At 50.5% G+C, this 9,035-nt stretch overlaps 2 long non-coding RNA genes across 4 annotated transcripts in view; one reads left to right on the top strand and one right to left on the bottom strand.

The window, feature by feature from the left end:
• The window catches only part of LOC126504595 (uncharacterized), a 67,948-nt gene that overhangs the window by 23,923 nt on the left and 34,990 nt on the right, over positions 1-9,035 (bottom strand). The window contains exon 3 of one of the 3 annotated variants that reach the window (XR_007592659.1): positions 7,801-8,296. The exons of the other annotated variants lie outside the window; for them this stretch is intronic. This is a non-coding gene — a long non-coding RNA (uncharacterized lncRNA). Of the gene's footprint in view, positions 1-7,800; positions 8,297-9,035 lie in introns of those variants that run through there. 3 annotated transcript variants of the gene reach the window in all.
• On the top strand, positions 2,980-8,153 carry LOC126504597 (uncharacterized). The gene is made up of 3 exons (XR_007592661.1): positions 2,980-3,521; positions 5,919-6,011; positions 8,041-8,153. It is a non-coding gene; the product is annotated as an uncharacterized lncRNA (long non-coding RNA).

Here is a 9,035-nt window from a genome sequence, read left to right as displayed (position 1 = left end):
GTGTACAGCGCCCTCCCGTTATCGCCAGGCTCAGGTGTGCTGAGTCAACTTATCCCACCTCGTGCAACTTTGGGCCCTTTCTCTGAGCTACATCTTCTCCTTTGCCCTTACGCCCTAAAATATTGTGAATGAGATGGTCTGTGTTTTTAGTTTCACAGTAAGTCTTCCTGACTCAGTAGGAATATTACTCCCATGGCACACCCCAGGTTTCACCAGCCCACACTCAAATTCACCGCAGTCTTAGGATCGTGTGGTCTCTCACTGGGCTCAGTCCTGTGAAGCTTTCCCTTGGCCAAATCCACCAAAATCTGTATCAAGGCAATACATACATATATACATATAGACAGACAGACAGAAATAAAAGATGAAGTGCCAAGATTGAAGAGGTAATTCTTACTACAGAATTCTCTCAGTGGCATCAATGAGTCCCCAGGAAGATGTGACAGGCATTGGATGAAGATAATCACATGAATTGTCCTGATATGCCAGAAAATACAGAACAAACTAAAGCGGTTGGACCGAGTGATTTAGTCAGAAAAGCAATCATGTTATGCCATGTACAATTTTCACAATACCTGAGGATTTTTTTCTTTGCTTTGCTTTGCTTGTTTTTCAAGACAGTGTTTCTTAGTAACTGTGGAGCCTGTCCTGGAACTCACTCTGTAGACCAGGCTGGCCTCGAACTCACAGAGATCCGCCTGCCTCTGCCTCCCGAGTGCTAGAATTGAAGGCATGTGCCATCACCACTCAGCTAACTGGTTTTTTTTTAAATATTTATTTTTACATATGTGTATATGTGAGTGTAGGCTTACATGTGTGTAAGTGCCCTAGGCTCCAGAACAGGCAGGTTGGATGCCCTGTAAGATGGAGTTACATGCAGGTGTAGGCCACCCGAAATGGGTGCTGGGAACCAAGCCCTCTGGAGAGCAACACACGCTCTAAAGCGCTCCCTCTCCAGCTTCCAAAGGTTGTTTGTTTGTTTTTGTAATTTCTGACTTCTGAGAAGGGCAATGGATTAATCCCTTTTCTCCTCCGGTAACTCAGCAGAAACCATTCAGCCTTCAAGGGAGGGGTCTCATTAGAGGCCCAGAGGTGCAGGAGAGATGAAGCGCCACTACACAGTCGCCCATCTTGGGTTTCCAGACTGCTGCCTACTCGACAAGCCTGTGCCCCTCTGCTCTTTCCCAGACCCCTCATTTTGAGATGCTTCTTGTCACTTAGTAGACTCCTGGACCGAATGCAGGCCTCTCACAGTCAGAAAACCCACAATTCCTTTGTGGGAATGTTGTCATAGCTTCTCAACCTGCGCACTGCAAGTCAGAATCCCTAAACCCCACCCCACCCCGCCCTATCCCCCACCCACCTACCAGGAGTCCGCTGGGAGCTTCCTCCTGGGTCTGTCTCCAGATCTTGGATCTCCATGGAGCAAAATCCTAAACAAAATACACTTTGTTCCCACCGGAGGATATTTCTACAAGGTGGTCCCACAGCTGGCTCTACATAGTGTGAGTTCCAGAACATACAGAGAGACCCTGTCTCATACATAAATAAATAAATATCTTTAAATGCGGCATGAATGCTGTCACAGCCCAGCCCAAGTTCAGTGTCTACAGTTGTCTACAGAATTGAAAGCTTCTCAACGCCCCCAAACAGCTGCATCCTCCAGTCTCCCGCACTGGGTGCTTCCAGGCGAGGCTCTGTAGCCTGAGCTCGCAGGGCCTAGGTTCCCGTAGCAGAGAGGAGTATCAGTCACATGTGGACATTAAGTGCACGCAGCCTAGGAAGGCAAATCCCACAAATGGGATGGGCCCGTTTCAGTGCTACAATAGGTTACCGTGTGGCCTGGGCCAGACCTAGGATATGGCCATGACATCTGCCCAGGGAGAGTTTGTTTTTGTTTTTGTTTTTAATATTTATTAATTTTATTATGTATACAATATTCTGTCTGTATGTATGCCTGCAGGCCAGAAGAGGGCACCAGACCTCATTACAGATGGTTGTGAGCCACCATGTGGTTGCTGGGAATTGAACTCAGGACCTTTGGAAGAGCAGGCAATGATCTTAACCACTGAGCCATCTCTCCAGCCCCCCAGGGAGAGTTTTGAAGATTTGTTGCCTTTTCGGTCTGTCTCTCCTTGCTCAGATCATCTCTACCCAGCCATCACTGCTGTTGGGTTTAACCAGAACAGAAGCCAGCAGCTACGGATGCTAACTAGAACCAGCAAGCATGGCTGGAGGTCCCCAAGGGAGCTGCCGGAGCCCTAGGCTGGCTGACCGCATCTTTGGCAAGAGTCAACACTGGGCTTTGCTTCCCCTCTGATCTGCCAGCCTGTGTTCCTGGCTGGGTCAGGCAGTGGAGCCAAGACAAACACTGTGTATGAGCTCACTGGCCTGGGCCCAAAGCTCAGATGTGCAATCTGAAATGCAGGGTTCGGATCAGGGTCCTAACTGGGAAAAAATAAGCATGAAATCTTGAAACAAAAAAACAACATCAGCCCGAACCACTTCAGAGGTTACTTAAAGTTGTTCAGCTCCAAATGTTGCTAATGGTGAAAGCAAGATTTAAATGCCCCCCCTGCCCCCCCCCCCCGGGAGAGATAGAGAAGCGGGGAGATTCCCAGAAAGGGATGAGGAGGTTGGAGCCTGTATAGTACGTTAACATTTTAAGAAGATAAAAGGTAAAATTCAGGCCAGGGGACTGCGGTGACCTGTGACCAGAGAACTTGGAGTCCACAGCCCCCTCCCTCGGCAGCTCCAGGACTCAGTTTCCCCTCAGCTACTGCCTGTGCTGTCTCTCTCTGTGTCGCACAGGGCAATGTGAAGATGGAGGGCCTGTGCTACAGAGAAAGGACGGGGTGGGGGAACGTGGGGAGGACTATGTGGTAAACAAGGACAGCAAAGCCAGTTGTCCCCAAAAAGGTGGCCCATAAAAACCAGCAGGCCAGTCCAAGGTACCAAAGTCCCTGATGTCAGGGAGGTGGTCACATCCTTGCTTCACTGTGTACCTTTCCAGACTAGGGAGGCAGTAGCCGTGGGTGCAGATGTCAGGGCCAGAGAGACGACCATGAGTTCCAGAGAGTTCATGGGGCGAGCGAGCCAAAGAGCTGCAGGAGTTTGGCTCTCAATCTGCTGGTAAATATGCTAATCACACACAGGTCTTTGCCTGTTCTCAGGGACTTAGTATCTGAGAGATGGGCAACTTCCTAAGTGGCTGCAATAAACATCACTGAGCTCGAACACGAGAGGTGTAAGCCACTCTCACACACAGAACAGACTATCTCTGGGGAGCCAGAAGGAATGGCGCTGATTTGAGGAGAAGCATGGTCTTCATTCTGGAAACACCGAGTTCCAGGGCCTCTGTGGAGACCAATTATCATGTGCAGAAGATAGTAATGGCTCAATCAGCTACAGCAATCCAGACTCCAGAAAGGAGCTGGGCACAGTGAAATAGCCCTGTAATCCCAGCACTGAGAAATCTGAGATAGGAAGATCTCAAGTTCAAAGCCAACCTGGGCTACACGGTAAGATCTTATCCCCAAATAATAACAACAACTACTTTGATATATATCTGGTTCAGATGGAATTACCCCCATCTGTGCTTTATTTCCCTCACAATGGTGTAATTATGGATACCTTCAGAGACCCCGAGTTTGGTTAAACCCAGACATATGAAGCACCTTTGTGTCCAGGAACCAAAGGCTACTACACAGGCTGCTACGCATCTTTTAACTTTTAGTCCTAAATTTGAAGCTTTACTGACTGGTGCCCGCATCCTCTGCGGCTCAGTGCAGCCCCAGAGCCCACTCAGACCCGCTGAGAAACACGAGGCCAGAGGAGGCCGAGCAGGTATTCTACTCCCAGGCAGTTACCCAGACAGCTGGAGCCAATGCTCAGCTGCAGTCTCATTCCGGAGGCTCGCTCTGCCCCGCAGACGTCCCTGGGAATAACATCCTACAAGCAGACAGCTTTCCCAACTGGCTCTTTCCAAATTGCATTTGAAGTAGATCTGGGCCCAAAAGGGGATCCCCAAGCTCTTCACTGCGAAAAGCTTACATGATGCATTTCCACGAGCACTTACGCAAAGATGACGGGCTCGTAAACACTAATGAGATGTCTGGCTGCTGTCCAAGTGTATCCGCGGAAGACCATTTTCTCATCCCAGGGTTCTGAGATTAGTAAATTGCATGAGCAGCTACCAGGAAGCAGCTGTTAAGTGCTGTTACAGTCATTCTATTTCACGCAGACCTTTAAACATTTCCTCTTTAACCCTTAAGAAACGCATTTCTAGGGCCCACGAGATAGCTCAATGGTTAAGAGCGCTTGTTGCTAAGCCTGGTCACCTACTTGATCCTGAGATCCATGTGATGTAAAATCTTGCAAGTTGACCTCTGAACTCTACACATGCACCAAGGAGCACACACAAAATAATTTTTTTTAATATAAGGAATACATTTCTGTAACTCAGTGTTCTTGCTCAAACCTCAAGCAGAAGGTTGAACGTGACATGAGTTCACTCATTCTCCACATCATTACTGAACCCCTTATGTGTGTCAGGAGCCCAGTCAGAGGCTGAGGGCTTACCAATAAATAAGCACACAGCCCCTACCCTGGAGGTGAAGGAGACCCGAGGACAAAGTATGGTCACAGCCACCTGCAGGTGGAGCCGTTCCCCTCACAGCACGGCCACACTACAGATCCCAGCTGCGTGGCACATGAGGACAGACAGCCCTCGCCCAGAACTTTGGAAAGGTTTCAAACAGGCAACAGCAGATAACACCCCAGCCTGAGCCCTCCTGCCCCTCCTGCCCGCCCTCCTTGGCACTGGTCAGGTTCTCAGAGCCCGCATTCCCTAATCAGCTTCTCCAGACTCTACAGTTCAATGAATATAGGAAGAGGAGGGCAGCGTGCAGCAAGGATGGGCCTGCAGTAATCCCCAAATGAATCAGAGCAGGGGTTCACACGTTGTCTTCTGTTGCGAGGTTCAGCGGTAGACAATGCCTTCAAGGTCTGTGGGGGTCCCTGAAGACCTCCCTCACGGGCCCTTTTTCCTCCTGGTGCTGCTTTCCACACCCAACCCTGGGTCTCGGAACCAATCATCTGTCCGGAAGAGTCCTTCACCCCTTCCTCACCTGTTTGTCACTGCGAGATGGCGGCCCAAACCTCCTGCCTAGTAGGAGGGAGAATGTGGTCAGAAAGAAACTCTGGCCAAGCCGTGGTTTACAAATGCTACCAACCACAAGCCATTTGTGGGTTCACAGATGACATGGGCAGAGTCCCCGGGAAAAGTCCTCAGCCAGCAGATGTGGCTCACTCGTCTGGACTGATGACAGACCTAGGACCCACTCGGTTCCATTGCCCCTCAAAGCTGAGAAAGTGTGGCACTCCCTCCTTTCAAGGCCAGGCTGCTGCCTGCAGCTGTGGTAGCCTGACCCCCTGATTTACCACAGTTGCCAGTGGGTACCTCTGCTACCAGGTTCATCCCATAGAGGGAGACTCTGAGGCGGAGGGGGTGGGGGGACCCATCAGCTGGTCACCAATAGAGTGATGAGGATAGATACACTTGTATCTGCTTTTCATTGAGTCCAGAACAAGCAGAGCGGGTCCCAGTCAGCCTGCTTTGCCTTCCATAAACGCTGAGGGTACTTAAAAAGATGTAAGAAACCAAACCAAACTTTCCAGCATGATCCAAGCGAGTCCCTGTTGGCCTTTGTGAGGATGCGTGCATACACGGAACTGAGACATCTCCTGCCTGTGGCCTACCACACATCATTGTGACCCTCTCTCTCCTTTCCACGTAGGCCCCGCCCCTCCCGCTCATAGCAGATACCCTGGTGGCTCTGGACACTCTGGGCATGGTGCTCACATTCAGAGTCCTGGGTCTCCACAGGTGTCTTAGTTCTTTCTTCCCTCCTCTCTAGGGTCCCTTCTCCTGGCTAGAACTGCAGCCCTGGGATTTCTGTGCCCTCATCAGAACAGCATCGCTGATGAAAACGTGAAGTGGAGTAAGACAGGTATGGGCTGGAGTTTGAACCAGCGACAGAGAGCTCAGAGGCTATACAGAACCAAGTGCACTCAGCAGAGGGTTCCCACCAGGACTTCCAGGAGGGAGGACCTGGAACAAGGGGCAGAGGAGCCAGGGAAGGTGTGAGCAGGAGCATAAACCTGGGGTTTCTATGGACACATCAGGGGAAGCAGAGCAAATGGCTTAGAGGGCTATCTCCAGACCCCAGGCAGGATGGCAAGAGCCAGAGCCCAGAGCGTGAGAAGATGTGGAGGGGGCCTGCCCTGGATTGGCTGTTCGCATAAGGAGAGTATTCTAAAGCTACTGTTGTTCCTCGGGGTCAGTTAGGCCTAGATGAGGACAGAATAGAAGAAATGGTTCCTGAGGCTTTTTGGGTGACGATCTGTCCCTTCCCTTGCCCTGGGGGCTCAGAGCCTGGGAAGAAGAAGGGAACCTCAACTCCTCCTCTGGCCCAGGCCCTGTCTGCTTCCCCCTTCTTCCTTTCTTAGCTGATCCCAGGGCCTGCTGGTGTTGCTCAGCTGTCCTTGATTTTCCCATACTCCTCAGTGCTCTTCCTGGTCCCTGGTGCTCTTCAGGGGTCATCTTCCCACTGGTCAGGCGAAACAGCACTAGACACTTCCTCACCTCCCCATACCCTACACCCCCACACCCCACTCTTTACCCCGCATCTCAAGCCCATCTTTACCCCCACACCCGTGCAGCCAACACACATACACCCCTATTTATTTACCATTTGTGCCGTACCCCTGTCTCTAACTCCCATCCACACCCTCATACCCCTCATATACACCCCACCTGGTCCTGGACCCCATTCTCACTCCAACCAGGCCCTCATGTACCACCCAGGGGCAGGAGGGGCTGGGCATTTGGACTCTGTCCTGAAGACCTAGAGAGCAAAGGGTCCCGGTACTTCATGCTGCTTAGAGAAGAGATCAGCTCTCTGAACTTCCCCTAGAGAACTACACAGATAATAAACAGACTGAAGCCAATTGAAACAGGAAGGAAGAGCTGGCTCCAACCCAATGACAACCAGGAAAGATGTCCTGACTGGAAACCACTGGCTATTTCTCCCTCCTGCCCGCAGTTAGGGGAAAGGAAGGTTGCAGCTGGCCACCCGATCTCCACAGCAGAACTGCCCTGGGCAGGCGGGTTATCATTGGATTCTGTTCTGGATGCTGGGTTGCAGAAAGGGCCCCACTGCCTTGGTTCACTGGGGGTTTTAGAGGGATGATTGGGCAGCTCTAGGACAGGATCTCCTGTTAGGAGGAGCAGTGGGGATGACTGGGCAGCTCAAGGACAGGATCTTCTGTCTGTCCCAGGGCTGTCATAATTACCCCCAGCTCCTGGGGAAATCATTTTAAAATTTATTATGAGTTGCCCAGATGCCAGATAGTGGGGACAGATGTGTGATCTCCATGTACCTGAGAAGCAAGCAAAGATTTGGGTTAGCCTGGCCAGACCTCACAGAGGCTGAAGTTCTGGGATTTGAACCAAATGCAGAGAGCTCATAGCGTGTGTGTGTGTGTGTGTGTGTGTGTGTGTGTGTGTGTGCTGTATAATATATTACATTATACATGTGTGTTGAGTTTGGATGCACAAGCATCATCTAACAGATTCCTGCTTCATCCAGAACATGAACTTTTTCTTCCAAGGATGTCAACCATCTGGAGGGAGCCACCCATAGCATGAGGCTCAGGGGTTGTCTGCACCCAAACTCTACTGATTTAAATGACAATCGGATAGAAGTACCTTCCTGGATGCAGCTATAGAGGCTTGGCCAACCATCTGGAGTTGGAGGCCAGCAAGGGGCTACGCACTACAGCCATAGCCTCACTGAGAGCCTCACATGACCTAAGTGTGAATCCTGTGCCCTGCTGAGAGTGCACAGATTGGGGAGCCAGAACAGGACAGCGGAATGCGTTCCCCAGTGCTGAGTGACGGCGCACCCAGCACCCACTGCTGTCTGTTAAATCACAGATCAGAGAGTATCAAATTCACTGTATTTTTCTTGTCTCTAGGTACCCCAAAGAGAAAACACACAAAGAAAAAAGAAAACAGGCCCAAGGCTAAAGCCCAGGGTTCAGAAGTAGGTGTGGTGTCTGTGCCCCAAGGCCCCGAAGGCTAACTGGGAGGGAGGATGAATCTCTTCAGCCCAGATAGCTCAAGTATGTAGTTTTCCAAGATGGATTATCAGGATCAGATGGTGGCATCTGCGGAGCTTGAAGTCCTGCTGACAAGTTCTCTGTGTGGGAAATAGTATTCACCATCAGGCCCCTGTGAGCAAGAAAGGCGTGGAGTACCAGCATAAGCCAGCTGAAGGCTGCAGGCGATGTTCGGCTAAAAAAACTGAATGGAGCAAAAAGATCAAGGTCTAAGATTTTCCCAGCCAAGCCCAAAGGCCTATGTTGATTCCCCTGCGACCTAGGAAACAAAGCTCTTCCATCTAGGTGGTCCCTCGAGGACTGTGCCTACCTTGGTCTGGGCTTTTTAACCTCTGGCCCAAGGGAAATAAATAAATAAATAAATAAATAAATAAATAAATAAATAAACCTGATGCTGAGCCAGTGTTTCCTGTTCCTATGTTAAGAGAGAAAGAAGATGTGGTTTGGCTCCCCAACAAGGAAACTGAAGCCCCATAATACCATTAAGGCGCTTGTTTCCCTGGAAGGACAGTGGGATGGGGAACCCAGGGGGCAGGGAGGAGAGAAGCGTGGGAAGAAGTCCCTGTTGCCGACCTTGGTAGGAAAGGGTGTGTACAGGAAAGAAGCCCGGGACAGACACTGGGGAACTGTCAGTGGGCAGGTAGTAGGGATGAGCAGAATCAGGAAGGAAAGCAGCCCAAGAGCAGCATGGGGAGAGTAAGGAAGTTCCGGGGTCCAGGCCACCGTCTGAGGACTCAGCTCTGTCCTTTTTGGTGCCGCTCAAATTCTAAGTGCGTGAAAAGATTTTGTTTCTTCCCAAATGTTGATTCTGATTTTGAAATCTTTCTAATAAGACATTAAACTACATTAGC

Source organism: Alexandromys fortis, unplaced genomic scaffold, assembly GCF_014885135.2.
Source record: "Alexandromys fortis isolate MF-2015 unplaced genomic scaffold, M_Fortis_MF-2015_v1.1 scaffold_12, whole genome shotgun sequence".
In the NCBI taxonomy this organism is placed as follows: domain Eukaryota; kingdom Metazoa; phylum Chordata; class Mammalia; order Rodentia; family Cricetidae; genus Alexandromys; species Alexandromys fortis.
This window is presented reverse-complemented; position numbering and strand designations above follow the sequence as displayed.